This window comes from Columba livia, chromosome 4 (genome assembly GCF_036013475.1).
Source record: "Columba livia isolate bColLiv1 breed racing homer chromosome 4, bColLiv1.pat.W.v2, whole genome shotgun sequence".
Lineage (NCBI taxonomy): Eukaryota > Metazoa > Chordata > Aves > Columbiformes > Columbidae > Columba > Columba livia.
This window is the reverse complement of record NC_088605.1, coordinates 64767199-64791595: the sequence shown is the minus strand read 5'-3', so window position 1 is coordinate 64791595 and position 24397 is coordinate 64767199. Positions and strand designations below refer to the sequence as shown.

At 38.7% G+C, this 24397-nt stretch overlaps 1 long non-coding RNA gene across 5 annotated transcripts in view; it reads right to left on the bottom strand.

Moving 5' to 3' along the window:
• Window positions 1-23824, bottom strand: part of LOC110361261 (uncharacterized) — a 35909-nt gene extending 12085 nt beyond the window's left edge. For all 5 annotated transcript variants that reach the window (XR_002417738.2, XR_010472419.1, XR_010472420.1 and 2 more), the window contains exons 1-5: window positions 20887-23824; window positions 10252-10429; window positions 6629-6734; window positions 1897-1955; window positions 1691-1788 (exon numbers count right to left, since the gene is read on the bottom strand). This is a non-coding gene — a long non-coding RNA (uncharacterized LOC110361261). The remainder of the gene's footprint in view (window positions 1-1690; window positions 1789-1896; window positions 1956-6628; window positions 6735-10251; window positions 10430-20886) is intronic.
• Between the last annotated feature and the right edge of the window lie 573 nt (window positions 23825-24397).

Sequence of the window (24397 nt, the reverse complement as noted above, 5' to 3'; positions counted from 1 at the left end):
AAAACTTGGTAGGATATTACAGTAGATAAACCCAAATGTTTGGATAAGATTTACTGATTATTACTTCATTTTTCTGAACACAAAGCTAAAATATTTACACTAGTTTTCTAAACTGTAATGTAAGTGAAGAACTTAGTGGTGCTTTTTCTGAGTTATGTATCTACAAGAAAATACATAATTGCATTAAAGAATGATATGCTAATTAAAAAGAACAGTGCAATAAGATTTTCACTTAAGCCAGTTCAGTTTTGCACCATTTGAAAAAATTCCAGTATTGTAATGTTTGCTAAGTATTTGCAAAATTACCTGAAATTGCTTAAAAATGGAAATCTGCTAAATAAGCAGAAAGGAAACATCTGTAAGTACTACAACATCTGAACATAAAAATATTAACCAGGAGACAAATGTTGCCATACGTATACATAATTATTGTATTATACTTCATTAGACGCAAGTCTGATGAATCTCAGTTAAACTTGCAAATACATTTGAGATTCAATCCACTCTTGCACCATTTTTACATGAAGGGAATCCTATTAACTTGAGGTCAGTTAATAAATAAGAATTAACCTTCTGTTGGTGTATGAGAAAGAGGAAATCAAGCACGTGGATTATAGTTTGCCTGGAGATATAAACGCTTATGATTTCAGTGTCTTGAGTGGAATGAATGCAAAAACTCCCAAATGTAATTTTTACCCCCAGGAATTGTACAACTCAAGCATGCAAAATAAAGCAATACAGTACTTTAGTGCCAAAGTAAGTTCACTCAGAATTTCTGAAAAATTACAGTTTGCCAACTCAATGTCTGCTGCATACAACCGGGCAGTATTGAGGGATAAACACGGGAAGGTAAATGGCCAGCTTCCTGTACAAATACTTCATCTTAAATATTCAGCTGAAATCTCCTTACAGCCTTAATTCAAAACTGAATCTATTACTCTTTTGCCTCACGTTTACACGGGGCTTTAGCATTTGTGCAACAGTTGGCATCATCGAAAGAGTTAAAGTCAGAACTCATCCTCAGTGAGCATCAACATGTCTTAGGGAAGTCCAAAATAGTAGGACTTAAATGCTTTTTCTGCTCCATACTACTGTCAGAGAAGCTCAGTTTCTTCTATGTAATTTAGCTTTGGGTTCATTCATCTATCTACCAGTGTAGACTTTTCCTCGAGCAGCACAAAATCCACCTGAGGTCCCAAACACCTTGTATATGATGCACAAAGGAAGTTCCATTCCACATTACATTTACTGAGCCATACAGATAGTCCCCAGCTCAAAGTCTTACACATTAAATAGCTCTTTGGGAAGAAAACTTGGGATCAGCTGCAAATCACTTAGCTTTGGCCTATGATGTTCATGTATTTCTCAGATCAGTTAGTAATTCCTCTGAGTTGCAGGTCTTCCACTAAATCACTGCTGTACATACATCAGCAAGAAGAGAGACTAGCCAAGTGGGATTAAAAGGACAAATTCAGATCTCAGCCTTGTTAATCCAAATATTTTCCCTCGTCCCTTGGTATTTGCTGCTGCTGCCTCCTATCCCACCACGCCTACCAGCCTTGGAGAATCTGGTTCCTAGACTACAGCAGACCTCCATGGTTCTGGAGAGACCAGTTCACCTCAAGAATAAAATTGAAGTCACTCATTTTGTAACTATGCAGCACATTTCCAAGAAGAAATTCATACTCACATAACTGACCACCTCACAGGCACACAATGTCCAGCAATTTCCAAGATGTTGCTCCCAGGAGATTCAGTCAGATTGATTACCCACCGCTGCTATCAGTGCTCGGGGAAACAAACAAACAGACAAACAGACAAACAAAACCACTAAAAAGCCCCCATGAAATGTCCAGCTAGAAAAACCACATGCAGAAAAACACAACATACACTTACCAGTAGTTATTTAGACAGAAGAATGGAAAATACATAGCACCAGCTGCATGTAGTTGACCCTGGAAATTGGAGAAAAGAGAAAAATACCTTAAAAATATCACGTGAATCATGAAAACAAGTTTTGAGGAAATTTCCTGCAGCAATTTTGGCAGCACAGCACTGAAAGAAAATGTGTTTCCCTCTATTTACAGTAATTTTGCTGAGTAAGGACTAGAAGTAAGCACTTACAGGCAGGAAAACACACTAAAGGCAATAATACGCTGTGACCTTTTCAAAGTTCTAAGGGAGTATAGTTACTCAAAGACAAAGCAGAAAGGTCCAAGCATCTAAGTAGCTTTATATATATATATTCCTAATATCTCCTTAGAGCTAGGCAACAAACTTTCTTGAAGAAAGGATGCAATGTAGCATAAAATTGCAGGAACATAATTATGATTCCACCAAACAGATTGTGCACGCACACATGCCTCTAGGATTTTTTTCTGTTGATGTTTTTATGTGCAAGATACGGTCCAAAATAATCAGGAGAGAACATTTAAAAGAGACAGAAAGGAAGCAGGGAAGAATAAAAATTTTACATTATCTAATAATGTCAATAAACAATTGATTCATGTTGAAATACATTTGGCAACATTTTAGATACAGTTACATAGAAAGGAGATTAGCATATCAACAGAAGAGATGTTAAAATATGTTATCAACCATTTCAGAAACAAGTTGCTACTTTCTTACAATGGATATTTACATTGACTATCAGGTCTCTGTATTCCTTATTAAAAAATGTCTTGCTCAATTGAGATATTTTCTTTTTACTAAGAAAAATCATAATAAACTGTAAATTGCTTTATATTAGTTTCATCAGCGTAGAATAATAACAAATGTTTAATTCTCCACCGAGTGATGTTTACAATCAACTACAGCTTTTTCCTGACTGCAGTTCTAGTATCTTGTAGAAAAAGGCTATTACTACAAATTTCAGTGCCACAGGAAATGATTTCCCATTCTTATTCTAGTTGTCACTGAGAGGATCGCTTTCAAAATGCTTATGTTCACTTCCTTAATTTAGTCATTTAGCCCACTGGGTAAATTCATTACTTCTCCAGTTACACAATGTGGGTGCATAATTGTTATGCAAGTTATATTTGACTTTTTCAGAACATCCTATATGTCCTTTATTCAGATGACATTTTCAAAGAAAACATGGGAACACAGATATTTGAGCTTTCTTTTCCTTTATCACCTTCCAAATTCTACAGCTTTCATTTCTGTTCTTTGTGCTTTCTTTGAAAACAGTAGGATGAATCAACATGTCATATGTCTGTAGACACCTGACCTGTGTAGACAGAATGAAGCCACCAAGTTTTGCTATACTCAGTTCACCATTACTTGAACACAGAAAACTGTTGGCTGGTGAGAGGAAACCACTGTCTGACTGCTTTTTGTGCTTTGGTGTCCAAGGAGGAAATAAATGTTCCTTTTACAGACTTATAAGCCACTAAGCACATAAGCCTTGATGAATGTGCATATATATATATATATGAATGCATATGTATATATGCTCGGTGGTTCATGTTTTTGGAATGGATTGAGAAGGTCACTGATGCTGTCGTGCCAGACACCTAAATTGGAAATAATCTCTCCTTTAGCTATCTCAATCCACAGGTCTTTCATTACAAAAAAAGATTTTTCATTTTGTTCAGAAAACTCATGTTCGGTCCTCTGGAAATGATTTCCCATGCTTCAGAATTGTTTACAGTAAATAATGTGCTGGATTAACAGAAAAAACATGTCAAGTTTTAGTTTGAGTCTTTAAACTTGAGAGATTACAAAAAGTTTCAGTTAACCTTATTTTTTTCTTCATTGCTACTTAAGAACAATGGAGAGAAATCAAGTCTCCAGGAAAGACATGATGGGTAATTTAATCTTGTCACATGAAGAATCTTCCCCAAAAGACTCTAGTTAAGAATCAGCAGATCACTTTATCAGCTATACAGGAGACACAAGATCTCAGGGTTTTTTTACTTCAGGTTTAATTCAGCAAGGAAAGTTTCCTATCTTCCTAATTTCAAGTATCCTTGCATATGATTTTCAGTACGATTAGTAGTATTGTTTTAATAATAAGTTGACAGAGACTCTTTTCTGACATCACCATGTAATGCACACATATGATGCTGAATGAAATATTTTTCTCAATATCAACAACCCTTCCTCCCAAAAAGCTTTTATACCTTGCCCAACAACAACATGAAGCCTCTCATGGAGAATACTTTGATGGGTCCCCTGTGTCTAGAGTTTATTGAGCACAGTTTAGCCAACCGAGCAGTAAGTATTCATGAAAACAATATCTTTACAGCATGTGTAACTGTAATTACAATTATCCTCAGTTACCAATTTTTTCCAATTTAGTAGGATCAGTTGCTTTTGGAATCTAGGTAGATAAGCAGCTCTTTGCATGGCCAAGTTTTTAAGTTATTGAAGTTGAGCAAGTTTGCCACAGATTCATCACCAGGTCAATGAGAAAATACACTAGAGATAGTATAAAATATGTGCTAACCCAATTAAAAAAAAAAAAAAAAAGAAACCAAACCAAACCAAACCAAACCAAACAAACCAAAAACCAACCAAACAACCAACCAAAACCCTAACTATGTACCAACTTCATCTGGATCTATTATGAAGTTCAATATTCAACCATTTTAAAAATTTCAAATATCAAATTACTGAATTTGTCAACATTATCCAGACTACTACATTAAACTTGCATTCCACACAATAAAATTGAAGCACCACTTGTGAAATTTCAAAATAAAGTCTAATATGTTATCAAAAGCTAATAAGTAGTAAAGGTGATTTTCTTTCCATCCATTGTAAACCTAGACTGAAATGAAATAGTCTGTATTTTTCTTTATTTAATTTTATATTATTTTGTGTGTATGTATATTCACTGTTTTTCTTCTTTTTGCTGCTACTATGTTATGTTATCAACAATCTAGTATTAAGTTAGTATCTGCTCTACAAAAGGTAAATATAATTTCATTTGATATAGAATTCAAAATCTGTTGCTTATTTAAAGGCACACTCATTATTGAGGGCTTATTTGTCTTAGCTATTACTTTACTTCTTGGATTTTTTGAATCTTAAGATGACATGAAACATCATCAAACGCTAAATATTTCTCAAATTCTCCATAAGGCACTGACAGGTCTTTAACCTACGACCTCAAACTTCTCCAATGAGTTTCTTAAACAGTTTTCCTTCTCTTGCTCTTCTTTTTTTTTTTTTTTTTAATTGTCTTTTTAAAATTTTGGGAAAATGAGTGGCATGCACTTACAATGAACTCATACATTGTACATTTGGAGCACATTTATTATATCTAAATTTTTATTCCATGCAAAAGCCAACTGCTCCTTACAATATGGTTCAGGAATCTAGTAACTTCCTAATGACAAATCTGAGTGAAGATAGAAACACTTTAATAAAGCAGTGGCATAAATAATGAATTTTAAAAGACCTTGAGCATATTTTTTTGCAACATAAGTTGTGTGATACTTGTGCAGCCTTCATATAGTCTCAATTCTTTGTCACGCGCTTGTGTTTGTTCATGTCTCAGTAAATGGCAAGGATGCCTAGTAGCAGACGATGTTTTTCTGTCTTTTGTTCAATCTGTTTTTGTAGTGAGAATGTTCTGTATAAAGCAAACTGTCTTCTAACCCTAAATACAATTCTAGTTTAGGAGGCTGGAAGCTGGAAGAACATGCCCATGCATCATTTGAGAGGAGTAGGAAATGAGACACATGCAGCAACTACATACAACATTATCTTTTCATTATCTGTACCTATTAGTCTTAGTACATCACAATCACTTGCTAATGGCATAGAAACAGAACTGAATAAACAACAACAACAAAAAACACAACCAAACATAAGCATCAGATTTGGGTTAAACTGATGTGTCTGAAAAGGGATGCAGCTTTCTCCAATTTGCACATCCAAGTAACACCGGAGTTTTCATCTTCATACAGCCACCATGACCAGGCTCATGCATCTGCCTCTGACAGGTTCTTGACACTTTCAAAGGGTACAGATCTGCACAGAGGAGTTTGTGCCAGGATGCTACTGTTATTCTGCTTTAGAGTAAAACAAAGTTTTGAAAAAAAGGGAGAGATCAATACTTCCCCCAAAGGGCCCTGGGGATTGCATTACAGCTGAAGTAACCACGAGATAGGGCAGGAGGGTTCTGTGTGTGACAGCAACAAACCAACAACTAAGTTATGATAATAACTTCCTTCTGTATTTTTGTGTGCAATGAGCTTCTCTAGTATGCTAACAAATTCAGAAAGAATGTAAGTGCTCAACTGGGACTTGGGGGCTAAGACCAATACAGAAATCACAAAATACTTGCTCAGCTGCTGCCTCTGACTTTCCGAGCACCTATTTTCTGAATGTAAACTTCAGCAGGTACTTTTGGGACCTGGAGTTACATCTGGGCACATTGCCTTTTTAAGCTTTGATCCCCTTGATCATGCTTAAATTCAGTCCAGCAAAATAACTTTCATGGTTAATTCCCCTTCAGGGTCTGATGCAGAGGGCTTTTGCAGAAGATGACCTTTGCAGTCCAAAAGAACTGTGACCCACTTCTTTACAAAAAGCTGTACTTTTTAAGAAAATACAGAGAAGGAACAGGCATTAGTTATTCTGTGCATGCATTATTTACCAAAGCACCTTCTGGTACCTGGAAGATCCAGTTCCTGTTTCCTTAGCAGTTTGGGGGATTTAAAATCTATGTTGCTCATCTTCTTAGGAAGTAATTTTTTTTACATTCATGTGATCAAGATCATCTGTCAGAGAAAAGAGAAAACAAGAGAGAGATGGATTTTTAGTACATTGCCACAAGATGATCACTTAAGAGAGAGACTGGGTCTATTTCCTGAAAGAATTTTTGGTTTGATTTGGTTTTTAATAAAGAGTAAGAAACTTTCATCCAGGTGAAGCTAATGGACTATCACTCCCTAGCAAAAATAAGTGCTTTCCCATGGTTCAACGCACACATAGCACAAAGCTTTAAGAAAGATCAAGATCTCCTACCATCTACTCAGCGATTCCAAGAGTCACAACAGGTAATCTTTCACCCAGGATGCTGACTCAAGGGTCTCACTCTTCAGTGCATAACTAACTTTGTTAATTATGTCCAAAAGCTACAATATCTAATGCAGAGTTGTCATTTTCAGGGCAGAGAAGAGTACCTAAAATTTTAGCTCTATGATACCAATCCTCCTGATGGCCAAAAACATGACTTTAGAATCCCTGACTTGCTATTATCATGTCCAAATTGGTATACAGATAGGGAAATCTAAAATGTAGTCTGTCCTTACTAATTCGGGTGCAATAACAGCAAGTTATGATACATCTTTGCTTTTCCCTGTTGTAGGAACTCAATGCCAAAGAGGTTGGCATAAATCTTTGCCACTTCTGAGCTGTTGGTTGTATCTTTGTGTCTGGGCACCCCTATAATTCATTTCCTTGCATTTTGTGGATATTTAGAAGGGAGGGTATGAAACTTTGAGCAGGAATTAGATATTCATTGCAGTAGAGGGCAGTAGTATTCATTCACAAGCCAGACAGAGCTGTGTACAGTACACATAAATACCAGTGCAGTTGTCAGACAATTTAGGCATACAGATTGATGTGAAGGAAAAAATAGTTCTTCCTTGGAATTTAATTGTATTTTTAATACCTTGAACAGCGAATATAATGAACTCACATCACACTCTTTACAAATAGAGATAGGTAATCATATTGTGTAATCCCAATATTAAAATCATCCTACACGTGTTCAAATTAGTAACCTGTTAGGAAATCAGTCCAAATTTATGAGCAGAGACTGCAACCACTTGTGCTTCATGCAACAATATGTGCAATTAAAAAATCTGCAGTATTGAATTCAGGGCCATCCCCACCCCATTAAAAATAAAAGTCTCCTCCAAGCCAGTGGAAACTGGCAACCTTCACTGAGTAGCAACAGCTTACAGAAATATATCTCCATTTGTAATCATTTCAGTGTATGGATGATGACATTTGGAAACATCTGGATCTGATGATGTCCACAGGAGATTCCAAAATGGTAGTGTCTAAATGTGATGATACAATAAATACAAGATGTTTTATTTTAGATTGAAATAGTGGAATAAAGACAAGGGCAGATTTAGATAAAACATTCAAGCATGGGACTTCAGGTGGCAGCATGTATGCCACCTAACTCTTGAAAACACCTCCAGCAACAGCCACCTTTGGTGATCTCAAAGCAGCCCTGCAGCTGCTCTCCAGCCAAAATTCTTAACACGCTTGTGCTCACCAAACTATGTGGCCGTAATTCAAACCATTCACTGCTCAACATAATTAAGAACCAATCTCTGAGTCCAGAACAATAGTCTGCTCAAGCACTAGCACATGGGAACAAAATGAGACTTTATGTCTTGGCTCATGTTCACTTTCATCATTTTTTTCTCTTCCAAACAAAATCTTCGCTTCCCCTCTCTTCCCCATAGCACATCCGTGGCAGTTTTCATGTTACCTTAGACTCCTTCAGACTTTCTTCACCACAGAAATGGAGCCACAAAATTAGTCTAAATGTATTGTTGTGCACAAGTGGTAAAGCAATAAATTTAGGATCTCTGAATTAGAGATTGCTCACTTGGACATCTAATGGTGAAGCACTGAAAACCGACAGGGCACTGTTATTTCTGGTCCACTCCAGCTACTTTTGGTGTGGAACAAGAGGGGAAATGGTGGGCTTTATACAAACTTTGCTGTTGCTTAAACCACTGATGACTCAAGAACTACTTTATGCCTCAGCCTGACCAAGGACAGCCTCAGGGATGTCTCTGAGAGCCAAGAACAGCTAGTACGGAGTGGCCCTGGGTAATTTCTGGTTTCCCACTACATTCCCTGCTCCACCACGCAAAAGCTGAGATAACCGAGAGAAATAAAACCGGTTTTATGACACAGTTTTCCTGTGTCAGGCAAATATTCCTGCTAGACTGGGTGGGCACTGCAGGCTCTTCAGCCAGGAGGTTTCCAGCAGACAAAGAAAGGCTTGGTCTCCATCAGGAGACTCATGCCTGAGTGTGCGACACCACATCTGCACCAAGTTTTCTGTCATGGGTCATGTATTGCCGCTGCTAATGAATCATACCTTCAACAGAGGTCGAAGGTCTAAACAAAGAAATATAGCAATGCAGAAAACAATTAACATGGATAAAAGCATAAGACCTTCTGTACCACAAGCAGAAAGGAGAGCCATCCTGTAGTAGAAAACAAGGAGAAACAAGCTCCTCTTCCTACTAACATTGGGCTTTTTAAAAAGGGCTTTCCCCACTTTAGGCTCCTGATAAAGACATAAATGCAGAAAAAAATTTCTTGTTTTGCAAAGCAAGTCCTGCAAAGGAGGCCAGGGAAGGAACATAAAATGTATTTTGGAGATCTGAAATCAAAACCATGTGGAGACTTGTGGAAAAATACAGCAGACAGGGGTTAACAAAGAGGAAATCTCAGCAAGGTTCATATCATACTTTTTCGCTGTTTATTCCTTGCAAATGAAACAGTTTCCTTCCCCATGGAAAGGCCACCAATTTCTACAACTGAGAGGGATCAGCTGAAGATCTAAACAGTCAGTGAGGGGGCCCTCACTGCTAAGGATGGCTCCAGTTTCCCAGTAAATGTAAGGGGTATGCAGATCAGCTGGAGGAATAGGAACAATGGGACTGTCTCCTTAAAGGTGATTACCCAGCTTCATGATGGCAAAAATGCCTGATGTTTTGGGGACAGAAGGGAGAATTTTGCTCTGCTGTTGACTGCCTTGGTCTCTGGCGCCTTTGCCCTGTAAGGACTGTGGGACATTAAAACCCCTCCAAGCTCAGTGAAAGAAGGATAATGCTGCCAAGTGGTTTAACCTGGTGCATTTTTTGAGTGAGAAGGGAAGAATTACCAGAGGAGGTCCTCAGCATGCTACAGCAGGGCATGCTATTGGGCTGCAATTTGGAAATGACAAAAGATTGTTCTTGCAGCTCAAAACCCTTTACCCTCACCATGGGGCACAGCTCATATTAGCTTTCTTTTTTACTACAGCTAATTAAATTAGCATTATTGAAACACAAATGTAGGACAGGTAGGATAAGTTTCAGCAGGGCCTGTCTAGCTCCTAATTATCTCTTACTATCACTAAATTGGAGGCTTCTCTGATTGTCCTTGTAAGATATACCCACTGAAGTTAAGCAGCACCCATACCTGATTACATGGCTATTCAATAAGATATGTGCACAGTTTATGGCACAGAAGGAGTTAGAACCATTCACTTACCAGTTTGTGCTCATTTCTATTTGGGAAGCAAGGATTTGCTGCCAGGAGCATTTTTACGAGCTTCGATGCTGTTGTTATTTCATCAAAAGTGTCCCTAGATTTCCCAGCTGCTCTGTGCTGTATAATGGGACACACACGCGGCTCACTTCTGCACGTGGCCTGATGCTTCTCCATACGGCTGAGCATGTGAAAGGAAGGAGAAAGTCACCACTGTTAGCCTTACTCTCATTTTCCTTTTGGCACCAGAACTACTTCTCCGTAGAGTTAAGTTTTGTTTGCTGAAGATATCCATACTACTTGCTTGCCACAGTAAAGAACAGCATTTCAAAGTCCAGCCATCAGGCCATATTGTCTTTGTTTTGGACCCTGAAATCCATGGGTGCTATTTGACCAAATGCTTCTGTGCATTTAAGCCAGAGGAACTCCATTCAAATGCTTTTTAGGTCTTAGAGCACAGATTTCTTTGCTCACAGGTCTCCTTTTGCCTTCAGAATACATGCCTTACAGAAATATATCATTCTTCCCCTTCTTTTCTTCAGAATCTTAATCTTAAACATCTTATATTTGCACCAAATTCTACATTGTTATATATGTTCTTGCACAGATGGTCTGAGTGACAAAGCTAGTGTATGACATCAGTTTATCCTACAACAATTTGTCTTTCTGCATTAACCATGTGATAAACCATGGAAGAAAGAGGGGCCTCCTTTCCACTTCTCTTATCTATGGACTGTTGTAAATATTATCAGGAAACTGGTGACCCACTTCCTTCAGTTTCCCATGATAACTTTATCAGATTTGTTTAAACAAACTTGCGTCCCAGTCCTCTGACACACTAACCTATTTGTTGTGAAATCACTCCAGCTGTTGGTAAATCATACATTTTACAAGACCTCTATCAAATGTTTAAGGTCAGATTTGGCTCTGTGTCCCAGTCAGATTGAACAATGATCAGATTGCCACGCTAATGAATAAGAGCAAAGTTCAGAATAGGAATGAAGGTCTTGTGTGTGGATGTGTAACAGGAGGGAAAAGAAAGAGAGAAATAACAACATGAGTTTCACTAAACCACACCTAAGTCTGACCAGACTGGGGTTATGCTTGTTTTTATCAACATACAAAGAAGTGGTCTCTTGTGTTTTCTTTACTTATATATAGAGCCAGGCCTCTTGAGGTAGCTTGCTTTATGTTTCTGCATTTTGATCAAAATCAAGCTATTTAAATTAGTATACATAATACTGCTTAAGTGCTTCAGGCGAACACACTGGCTTAAGTATATTTCAGATGTTCACTGTTTCAGTTTTCCACTGCAGATCTCAAAACTTTAAAGAGTTATGAATCTAAATGGTATGTCTCCTGGTCTTCAGCAAATAGGTCCTCTACTGCATTAAATACTTTCCATGTTTGAGAACCCTCTTCGCTCCAAACCCTGCTCTCTGGGCCTCCCTAAATGTTCTTGGTTCTTTACTGAAAAAAGGAATGAGAAACACTGTAGACTGCAGAAAGGGATGTTGCCTTCCTCAGGCTGCGAGCACTCAAACGCTGTTCCCTGTTGTGTCATGCTTGCCCTAGGAAGCTAGTTTTTTGGGTGGGAGGGCACCATGCACGCAATACCAGCCAAAAGCTCTGACAAAATTATCAGTTCCAAGCTTTTAAACCGCACTCCTATTTCTGAGTTATCTAAAACCAGAAGTATGCTGTGAGGAGTATGGAAAAACCTGTTGAACATCTTCACCTAAAGAAAAAAGCTGGCCTCTCTGGGACAGTATCTGTACCCCTAGTGTCGGGAAACACAGGTCAGCCGAGGATGCTGCTGCAGGGCTCTGGGAAGGACCAGCAGCAGCTTTCTGTGCCAGGCAGGGGCTGTACCAAAGGCCTCCAGCCAGGATGGGGAGAGACATCTGTTATCCCTTCCTGCCCCTTGATAAGCCTAGGAGAAGGGATGTTCGCTTTGCTCTTTTATTGGTCCAATGCAATCTCAACATGATTTTTCTGAGGGAGGGCTAAGTTGCGAAACCTGCCCCTCCTTTTCCTTTTCCTCCCCAGACTCTGGAGGCTATTTTTCCCTTGCTGCTCTTATCAGTTCCCAGGCTCCACCCTGCTGAGATGGAGTGACACTTTCCCAATGCTTGTCTTGGAGAACCCTTTCAATAGGAAAATTCCCTTGCAGCTCCCCATGACTCACAGCCTGTGCCTCCTGGTGTTGAGTCCAGGGGCTACTAGGCTAATTCTCCAGTAAGGGGTGATGGAAATGTGCCTTTCCAGAATGCAGCTCCTTTTGCAGCTGGTGCTTTCCGTCCTCTGATACTGATCAGTCCCGCTTAAGTTACCTGTGTGACATTTCCCCAGAGAGAGCAGCCATACTTCTATCCCATCTGATCTGCTTAACAACATGAAGTATGTTAAAAAAGAAAACTCTGCAAATGTTTGAAAAGCTTATGCTGTGGCATTCTTGACCTAAATTATTTCACTGGAAGTGGATCATGTTAATGAAGCAATAAATGGAAACATAAGAAAACAAGAAATTTGGAAAAAGCAAGCACTGAATATGAATTAGCTGGCAGTCAAGTAAATGTTTTAAGTTTCCTTTATGCTTGCAGGCTGTTTTAATTCCAATTTTGTGCTTTTAGTCACATACTAAAATCCAGGTACCCTGTCAATCTCCTTTTTAATAATCTGCTGGAACATTTTGTAAATAATATATGCTGACTTATTTTTATAAAGTTTTCAAAAGCTATTGCCTGTATCTCTCTTGGTATTCAGCATGGAAACTGAGAAGAGGGAGGAGTGGTGAAAAGAGTACAGAAAATAAAATTAAAAAACCCCACAAAATATGCCCTTCCTCTCAAGACAGCAGGCAGAAAGTGGAGAGTCCTTTTTCACTATCTTAACTCAGGAGTTAGGAAGTATTCAGATAGCTGTAATTTTCCTGAGAAATTGCACTTAGACCTTTCCCAGGGTGAGGCAAGCTGTAATCACAGGCTCAGCCTTTCAAGAAACTCAGGGCTGACAGTCAGTAACAGCTTCTTGTATAGATATTTATTTCTGAGGGGGATTTGGCTGGATGGTGTTGTTTGTGGGATGGTGCTGTTTGTGGAATGGTGCTGTTTGTGGGATGAGGTTGTTGGTTTGACTCCCACCATCCTCTCACCTGCGCAGCAATGTGGCACCTCCCTCCATGGGATAGAGGGAGCAGGGGCAGACAGACAATGGGAGAAGTCATACCCTGTTTCCCTGAAAATAAGCCCTACCCTGAAAATAAGCCCTAGCACAATTTTTCAGGATTTTTGAGGATGCTCAAAATATAAGCCCTACTCCAAAAATAAACCCTAGTTACCGTTCATTTAAAAAGTCAAGCTAAATAGTGTCCAGGCAGCTATACATGTAAAAAAGTAAGCATCTTTTGGATCAAAAATTGTACAAGACCCTGTATTATTTTTGAGGAAACGGGGTATTTTCTGCTCCTCGACTAAAACTTCCTATGCAAGTGAACAGGACATCTTGCCCAACACTGGTTTAGAATATACATTGCCTGCCAACATTAGTAAGCTATGAAAAATGGACAATGGCTGAAAACTGTAAGGCTTTGATTTGCATTTTATTGGTTGTGTGTGCTGTACACCTGCAGCATAATATAACTTTTTACTGGAGATGGAATGCATCCATATGAATTCCTGCAAACAGAGTAGCATATAACAAAAATATGGCTCTCTTGGGCCTTTGCCAAAATAATTTGGAAATCTCAATTTATAACAGTTTTAAAACGCAGTAACAGCTGGCAGCTACTGTTTGTAGGGGATTAATTTTGGTTATGCTAACAAATAATTACATTTATTTTAAGGCAATAACAAACACTAGTTACAAGCTGAAATCCAATAAGGTAAAACAACTCTGCAGTGGAATACCTGTTACTACAGCATCTTGTGAAGAAATCCAACTGCTCCTAAACAGTTGTTCCTAAGCAGACACCATGGCAGGAACTGACCTGCCTGGAATTTGGGATTTTTTTTCTTGTTTGCAAGTTTTGGAGTTAAATGTCATTACAAATAAGTACAATTGTCTTAGCAGAGCACTATGTATGTTCTGTCAAAGTCTTATATCTAAAATGAAACTTTGAACTCTTGTTTGTTAATGCCAATGCCAGAGATTAACATTCTGTACTGAAGGAAATCTGCATAAAGAAAATATTGTCCCAAGACCACTGGATACTTACTCCTCTCTAGCTCCAGAAATAAAGAAGTGTCAAAGCATGAAATTAAAAATTAAGAGTATGTGATACAGCATAAAGTGCCACCTCAGCATTTTTCAGAGGCAGCTCCTTACTTTTTGACAGTTTGAACTCTCTGCTGCGTGAGTTATTTGGTCCTGACCCCCTCAAGAGCACTGAGAACATATATGAGGAACTGTGGTAATAAGTGAAACCACTGTCTGGATGTCCAGCATAAAACCCTCAGCAGGCTTCTGTCTGGTTTGTCTTTCGTCATTTTAGTCAGCATCTTTGGAAGCAGCAGTAAAGCAAGAGCAAAGGCCTCTGAATCAGCTCAGAAAGCTGTCCTTGAAGTGGTCCTCAAGAAAGACTACCAACAAACAGGCCAGCTCTGAGCTTTGTTACTGACAATAGAGTAGGAGAAAATCAACAAGGTCTAATCAGATCACTGTCAAACCTCCTTAAGTCACCAAAAAAGACTCTGTGGCTTTGCATCAGCTGCATAAAACAACATGGGAGATATCTGAAATAGTACCTAGTTTTCTCCAGAGTCAGTGATTCTGGGATACTACAAGAACAAGAAAACTGTATGGGTGCATTTCACTCCCTTCTGGCCTGAGAGCCCACTGATGGGCCTGACTGATGAGCAAAAAGACAAGTATTTTGAAGCGAACAATATGCATGCATGCTCACCAGTCACAGTGGTCGAGCCCTTTTACCCAGACGGTGAAGTAAACACCCAGCTTTGATCACTTTTACCAATTTCTTCTAGGTTTGCTTTTTCATTTGTACATCTTTCATGTGCAATCCTTTGCTTACACGTAGGCAGAATCACAGAATGTTAGGGATTGCATGGAAGTGCTTGGGAATGAACACAGTAAATGTAAATTCAGTTTGGTGAAGAGGGTATGAGAAGGATAGGAAAGCCAATTTTTTAACTCATTCAGAAAATACAGTGAGTGTACACAGCAGGAGAATAAAGTAGGTTGAAGTGCAAAAGACTACAGGAGATAGGAAAGATTTATACATGTACAGTATAAGTAATCCTGTGCCTATTCAGTTGCACATATTTCAGTCAAACTACCCTTCTCAAGAGGGTAATATTTCAAAATTTGCCAGCTAATTACAGTGATTATGCTCTGCAAAAAAAAGTCAGTATAATCTGTTTCAATGATTTTGATGTAAAAAAACCCCTAGTATTATCTTTTTCAATGAAGTTTTCAAATTCCTCTAACATAAAAAACAACAGAGGTTTTTAAGCTCACTAGCAGAGCAGAAAAATGATGGCTTGCACTCAGCTTCTTCTTATGCTTGAGAAGTTTGGAGTTAGAGGGAACTTTGGAGCCTGAATGAGGTAAAATACTGGCACGCAGATCACCTGCCTTTTGTTAAGAGGGCTGGATGTGAGCCTGATGAGAAAACGAGGAGCTCCAGTGTACTAAGAATGGATGGCCGCAAAAGATGTCAGTCCAAGAAGCAGGAGGGGACTGAATACAAGTGACAGGAATTACATCAGCTGAAAGCTTGTGGAGGATTGGAAATAAAACATTGCAGCTGCCTGTGCTTCCGATTTAGACTGAGAAATGCGAAGAAGAGGACAAGGACACAGAAGATTCAGCTGTCACCATGGCAGCAAAGCAGGGAGCTGTGAAGTTCTTCTGTGAGGACCAGCAGTCCAGGAGTGAAGAGACAAGCACCAGCTTGGGAGCTCCTTGGGTGGAGGAGAGAAATCCAATGCCAAACCCTATTTCTGCCTCCTGGGTGGATGCATTAACCATTTGTAGGGTTATGCAGGACGGTGTCACTCGGCTCGAGTTTTTAAGAAGGAAAAGTGTACATGCTACAGAGGTTTTTTTTAAAGGGGAGTTGAATATCGGAAAAGAGTCTCGGGATCCAGTACAGGAAACATAAGTTCCAGAGTGAAATAATGTTAAAAAACTATCACCCTCATTGGCATTTCATTGTATGCATCTGTAGGCAATCTCTTGCTGGCTGTGAAAGGTTTTTTGTGATCCCAGTTTAAATTATCTCCTATGGTGGATTTTATGCGCTACTTTAGGACCATAATTAATCACTTTCTTGGACCAAATTCCTGATGTTTCACTAAATATATGCCCTGGAACTTGGAAACAATATCACTAACAACTTTGGGATACTGAGATAAATATTTCATCAACTATATCAAAGATTAGAGACCTTTTCAGAGTATTTGCCTGCCTCTTTAATAAATCAAAATGGACACATTGCATAGGCATGTGTATCTCTGGATCAAAACTGAGTTTTAAAAGTTTGTAAGCACATACTATAACTGTTGAAACTTAGGGGACCTCAAAGTCACCAGAGAAACTCTACTTCACCTCTTTTGTGATGGAGAAGATATTTTCCACATGAGAAAGTTTAATGAGCCACCATAATGCTAAGTGCAGTTGCTGATGAAGTAGGAAATCTGGGAAATTATTAGGAAACAGATTGCAAGGAAAACTTTCACAAACCTTCACAGAAGACTGAGTGTTCAGCTGAGTGTTGTCTCCCTGAGATTCCACATCACAACATCAAACCTTTCACCTTTTGTTGCAGTAAATGGGCTACACCTGCCAGACAAAATAAATTCTGAGCAGAAGAGATGATTTGAGGAAATGCGTTTTTTGTTGTCATTGATGTTTTAATAAAACCAGTTTTGTCTGCTTTACAAAGACCATGTGTTGAAATGCAGACAATACATCATGATAAGACCCTGAAAGCTATTGTTTATTATCTCTTAGTACTAAAACAAAGTTTTCAATGCTCCTTATGCTGTTTCTGTCTTTTCCTTGTTTGGCTTTGTTTTCTGAGTGCCCTGTCTGAGACTTGCCTTTTAACTTTCATCAGGGAAATAAATCTTGCAGAGTAGAGCTTTCAGAAAACCATTGTAATTGTGAACTCAAAATCTCTAACAAAGCACCTACATGAAATTTTAAGCTGAAAGCTTGAAATGAACATACGTTCCTATAATGTTTTATGAACCAGAAGAATCATACAATCACTTAAAAAAAACTGCCTGGCACTGTGGATGTTAGTGAACTTGAAAGAAATAATGATCATCTGGTGATGGGTTAACACTGGGCAGAGCTGTATGCCCAAGAGGGAGACAAGAGACAAGGTAGCAGAGCAAGGGAAGAACAAGGAGCCTAACTGATGAAAGCAGCAATGAAGACCCTTGGCTCCTTTTCCTTTCTGTCTCTATTTGCATTTACCCCAAGCTAATGTTATTATGGACATACATGAGCAAATTGATCTAGTTGAAGATGTCCCTGCTCATTGCAGAGGGGTTGGACTCTATGACCTTTGAAGGTCTCTTCCAACCCAAACTATTCTATGATTTTATGATTTAATAATTTGTTTTTTTAAAAAAAGATCAGCCTATGATCTCAGCTTTAGTCCCCATTCCAGGGCTAAGTGCTGTTGTACTTGATGATTCAGGGACCCTTCTCAAAAAGAGGCAGCACATGCACCAGCACCACTGGGATAACTTGCTTGCTTGTGGGTAGCAGTCTTGAGTCACATCACGCAGCATCTTGAATCTGTACTGGTAAATGTGTGTGAGCATGGTAGAACTTTCAGCAGCAGCTTTTGTCCCAGATTTGGAGGCAAAAATTACTTTGTAGCATCCCAGGGATGCAATTAACAAAATAATTGCTTTTCTTTTACTTCCAAGCTATTGGTTTAATTAGGAAACCACAGAAGTTAATGTAACGAACTGAATATTTGAAAGAGAAAAGTAAAATTAAAGGCTAAAGCCTTCATATTAACTGCATTTTCCTGGAGCACCAGACACATGTTTTGGTAAACCTATCAATGGAATGCAAACTTAATGATAAGCACAGATGGACATCTCGCGAGAGGGGCGACGAGAAGAAAGAGACCAAGAAACTGACCAACTGGGTATAACATTCCATTCACGTGAATACTTCATATATAAGTGGGAGATCACGAGGATCTCGTGTTGTTTTTCCCTTTTCCCTGCTGCTTATGGCCGACCTTAGGAGAGGACCTTGCTAGTCATCCCTGCGAACTGAGGCCTAGTGAGAGACTGAATCCAGCTCCAGTTGGCTGCAGAGTCTAATCCAGGACTTCAGGTGCCGGCTCTGCAGTTGCTGAGACTTTCAAGATTGGTTTTGTATATTTTGTATTATTTTCTCTATTCTTATTAGTAGCATTAGTAAAACATCTTTAATTTTTTCCAACTCTCTTCACTCTGTGCTTCTTTTCCTTCCAATCGCCTCTCCTTAGTGAAAAAAGGGGAGAGGGAGGGGGAAGTGTGGGGGGTAGAGGGGGCTAACAATACATCTGCCAGGGTTTTATTGTCACCCCGCAATCTTAACCCTCGACATATGAGCACTTGGATGTAAGGTTTAGTTGAGCTGTGAGATATAAGTGTAGAAATGAGGGGTAGGATGGCTTATGTCTGTCAAGTCTTCTATCATAGCTGAAAAGAATGATCTGAACAGTCTGTTGTTAAAATGTCTGAGGCAGATGTTACTTTTACCGCCACAGTCAAAGCAAGGGTCCTCAGTGTTTGACTTTCAAAATCCCCTCTAAGTTCCTTACAGAGACGTAAAATGGTTTGTTTATTAAATCTGTAATTTTGCAAAACTTGTGAGGTCCAGAATGAAATGCCTGATTCTCTGCAATCTCCGGTGGGACATAAATTTCCTTAATCTCTTTAAGAACATACCTCCTTTATTCCAACACCAAGTGCTATATTTATATTCTAAGAAGACAGTAAAGATCCCCTTTTTTATTTCGTTATCGTTTCTGCTATATTCATGTTAAATAGTTACCAATTTAGCCATTTTATTCCTGTGAACACATGCAATCAGTAGTGAAACTCCATGTCACATTCCTTTTTGAATGCCTGAATATATTAATACTTAGTTGCAGCTCTCTTTGTATCAAAAGATTTCAAAGGTGTTTTCAAACCTCACGTACCAAAGACTCACTTTACCTTCCACAAAAGATTGATCATCTCTCAGCACCAGAATGGAGTAAAACTAAACATGGCAGAACAGCTTATGTCAAGATATACTAGAGTAGAGGCTTCCCTGAAATCCATGTTTAATTAGTAGATTTTTGTTTCCTCAGCAGACCAATCAGTCAGTCATATCTTCACATACAAGAAATCAAAAATGGAACAACAGCCCAGCAGCAACATAGGGAAACAGTACAGCTAAGTAGATCCATCTTCTCTATTTAAATTTCTTAATAGTGATATAATAGTGATTAATTAATGTCAAAATCTGAGTGAAAGAATACAGCCGGACTTCAAGTAGGGAAAAGGGCTATGTCTCCGAAAGGGTGTAGGATGAACCTCCTAAGATAAAACAAGATTTAAAAGTCATGGAGGAGACTCTGAACCCACTGAAGCTGAATAGAGATTTAGCTCTGGAAGTCAATGGTAAGATGTCAGTGAAGCATAATTTAGTTGTAAGTATTTAAAAATACATTTTAAAGTGTGTTAATACCAGATTAAGTTGATTTGCTCCTTTTATGCCATCTCTGTATTTAATTTAGTGCCCTTTATTTGAAACTTTAGTAGCATAATGGTAAAAACCATGCCTTTTTTATTTGCTGTGTTGCATTCATCCAGTCTTCCATGTCTAATGTTAAACAGGAGTTTAAAGACATGCACAGCAGCCCTGTGAGACCCTGGCTCTCACCCAGGAGTTGCCCCTATCTCTGATACCACAGTAATCATCAGCCAGCTCCTTAGAATCACTGCAACTAATTGAGATCGCGACCTACACTCTGAGGAAGGGCCTGAAAGGACCAACAGATGAGAAATACATTACGACAGCATTAGCTAGTCACCATCAATCCACAAACACTGCTGCAATGTCACATGTTGATTGCCCAAAGCTGACACTGAACTGACATAAACCAAATTGCCCATGGGACAAAGCACAGGACAGTCTGCTCCATGACGTGAGGTGAGATGGGAAAGGGGGCACAAAGCAAGGATGAGGAGTCACCTCACCTCGTCAGGGCAGGGCTTGTGTTCTCCAAAAAAAAGGGAAACAGAAAACTCAGAAAAAATAAAGCAAAGACCAGAACATGCAAAAAAGGGAGGAAAAAATGGTTAACTTCAAAACCAGGTCAGGTACCTGACCCTGAGACACTGAGTACAACTTTAGCGAAAGACCTGGAGTTTTCTCTGCCATTATTCTTGCAAAAAGGAAACTGTAATGGACCCCTCAGGATCAGAATTTTGGTTTTACATGTCCTTGTAGAATTTGTACATAATACTCTTTTACGCATTTATACAGCGACAAGTACATTCAGACATAAAAAGAGGAGATATAGTGGCTCTTCAATATCAAGGCTTCCCCAAAAATATTCTTTCACCACTGATGATTTGCCACATCACTTACATGTATAAAAGCTAGGAATACCTGTTATGCAGTGCGCTGTACATTCCCTGTTTCTTAGAAACCAATACAGAAAGAAAGCTTCTCCATTGATTCTAGAAAAAAAAAATATATCATTACAAAAATTTCTAAGGACAGAAATTCTGTAGTGACGTAAGTAAAAACTATGCTAAATAAGAAGGATCGGTAATTCTGTGTATAAATATTGTGACTTGCATCTAAGTGAGGATAAGTGTAAGAAAAGAAAATATATATTCTTCATTTGGTGCACCAATCAGGAATTAGCACAACCTAAGGTGGCATAACCTACCCTGAACACTTTTAAGGAGTGGGTTCAATTAGTTGAGTCAGTCCCCTGAAATCAGTGGAACTATTACCTCCCATGGGGTCTTGTGGTCTTTGTGAACGTAACAGAAAGTTGACTTTTATACATTACAGGGAAGTCAGAGAATCGAATATATATCCAAACTAATGTGAAATGTCTCTTTAGTAAATACTGTCATTTCATACTCAAGAAAACTCTGAGGTTATTCTTAAAATGACTTATGACTCCTTTTTATTTTTTCTTTCCACTTGAGCATACCTTTCCTGACTCCTTTCCGGATTATTTTTGTCAATCTTCATCACACTTCAAAAGTGAAATCTTGTTTCTAGTTTTTTTCAGCTTTTTTTTGTTGTTGTTGTTGTTTGTTTGTTTGTTTTTTAAATTATGTATTCTTTCCAAACAAAATGCATTATATCTATTGTCTATTTTATTTGGAATAAAATAGTCAGAAATAGTTTGGGGCTGAAGTAAGGTTAGTCAAGTCAGGCCCGTTTAAGTATAGTTTGACTCAAAGACTAACAGAGATAAGTGAAAAGTTTTGTAAACAACATTAGTGTTTCCAAACCAGCCACCCTGTGATTCCATCGCCCACATGAGAGGCATGCAGTGAGTTTATCAGCAGCAGACTCCAGCAGAAAGCAGAGCTGAAGTCAAAGGCTAGTTTTATAGCAAGAGAACTTAAACTTTCTGCCACACCACCCACCCCTGTGGTGATTTAAAAACAAAAAACCAAACCAACAAACAAGCAAACACCAACACCACATAAGTAAAATCAATAAATAAAACAAGGTTGACTCAGCTTTGGTTTCAGCAGGATATCATGAAGTCCTTTTGGAAGTCTCATCCTGTGCAAGTGCCAGCAGAAGCACAGAAAGGTTTTGCTGCTGGTACCTCTTCAAATTTTATCCCACACTTCCTCTAGCTCCTCCTGTCTCTGCTGTCTGCAGGTCTCCCAGTGCTGCTGCAGGAGACGTTTTCCAGGAGACCAAAGTGGTGGGACAGGGGTGGCAGCACTGAGGTCCTCACTTTCATTGTTGTTGGGAACCATCCTGAGAGCTCTGATGAGTGGCTAGCACTAAGTTAAATGTTCCCTGGCAAAACAAAAGTAGATTCCTGAAAATCTGTTCATAGTAATTAGTAGCATGTTATCTGTTTCTGTCAGCATATCTGAAGAATATCAGCACTTGAGAACACTTGGCAACGTGTTGTTCATCTCTTGCTCTGTACAGTTCTTACTAACATCTGGTCACAAAATGTTGTACATCCACTGGTCAATATTACCTCACTCTTCATAAAACGTATGGAAAGCCCAACTAGCCCCAAACAGTGCCCAATGCCAAATGCTTAAGGAAGAGAATCCAGACCAGTGTGCAGTGACAGTTCCTCAGAAAGCCAGTTTCATTTCCTGTCCTCTGGTTCTTCTACCTGCTACACTCTGTGGAGAGTGATGTCACTGCTGAAGGCAAGACACAATCCGTAACGGTGACCTCCAAACATTCAGAGAGCGGGGGCGTGACACCAGCAATTATTTGAAACACTGTTGTAGTGCTCAATATTACCATGTGCTCAGACACGTTGCAGTGTTTGTCCTCCCTAGCTGGCAGAATTTCAGCAGAATATCCCATTAAAACAAAGGAACCCCTGAAATTCTGTCTTTCTATGTACTTCTCACCGAAGCATTTGAAAACTGAAAGGAGACCTGGAGTTTTGAAAAAGAACATGGCTTCACAGCAGTTGTGATCTCTTTTGACAGACTATAAGCAAAACATATTTTAATAATCAGCTCCAACTACAACAATTTTAGATCTCATTCCAAATACATTTTACTTTTCTAGATGTTAAAAAATTTCTTCTAGGTTCGGCAAACAGAGGAGAACATCACAGAGGAACCTACTGTTGACGGAATCACAACAATTTTTATAGCCGAGCTTACATTTACAAGCAGGAGTATCACTGGGGTCACAGCCCTGCTTCATGTCATGTGGCAACTGAACTAAGTTGAACACACACAGTCAGACATTTAGGTGGCCAGCTGGCACGAGAGGTAAGCACTGCAATATCATTTTGCCCACCCACGTAGACAGTGTTTTAAAACCAGCAAATAGAAATACAACAGTAGTTTTATAGAAAGGCCAGACTATAAATAATTAATCCATTGGATAAATACGTTTACATCAGACAGAAATGCAGAACTCACAAGCCAAACTTTACCTTGTATAAATTTTTTTGGAGCATGTGTTGTTGCCAAATGTCATTAATACAAAAAAATACAACTCTGAAATTACTTGAACTTTTTGTTGCTTCATGTAACCAGATGCAACCTTTCTCAGGAGACATGCTATATTTCAATATACAACTATCTTTGCACCATGGAAACAACTATGGTATTTGTCACATAGACAGTTTCCCTCATGAAGCAAGTCATTCTGCAGTTTTCTCATTAATGTGATGACGATAATGATCACATTAGCAAATATGGAAGCTGCCTGCGTTAGAAAATTCACTTTTGTAACTGTATTTGAACATTTAAGGGAACTACAGGAAAATATTAGGAAGTGTGCTCTTCTCTCTTTCATTCCCAAGAATTTATCTGTGTAACTGAAGAAAGTCATGTAAGTCTTCATCATTAAATGAAAAATAATTTTACTTTTACACTTTAAAAGTAACACACATTTATTATTTGCGTTAATCTAACTGGAGCTAGACAAGCACCCTTAACAATATCAGAGCTCTAAGTAAAAAACATCTGATAAATCTTACATTGTAAGTGGGTTTTGCCACGTAATTATAAAAATTAGGCTGCAGTTTAATATTATTGAGGACAATTATGGAAGTTCTAATTCTTTAAAAATACCATTCAATAATACACTCACTTTTTTCAAGGAGATAACATTAATTTCAATAATTTGACCTTTATATTGAATGCAAACCTTTCCCTTTCCTACATAACTTGTATGTTTCATTGCAAAGGTAGATACGTTTCACTACGTTGACAACAAAGGTAAGGAAGGGGCCAAGAAGAACTGATCTTTCTCCTATACTGAACTATTCCAAGGTGAACTAGCAAGAAGTTTAACTAAATTGTTTACCATAAGCTGGAGGGAGGTAATAAAAGCTAAAATACCATTGCTCTTCTAATCCCTGTCCAAGGAAGTTATGTGGTTCACAAATCAAGTTACTGGGGCAGCATGGGTCCCAGGAGGAGACAGG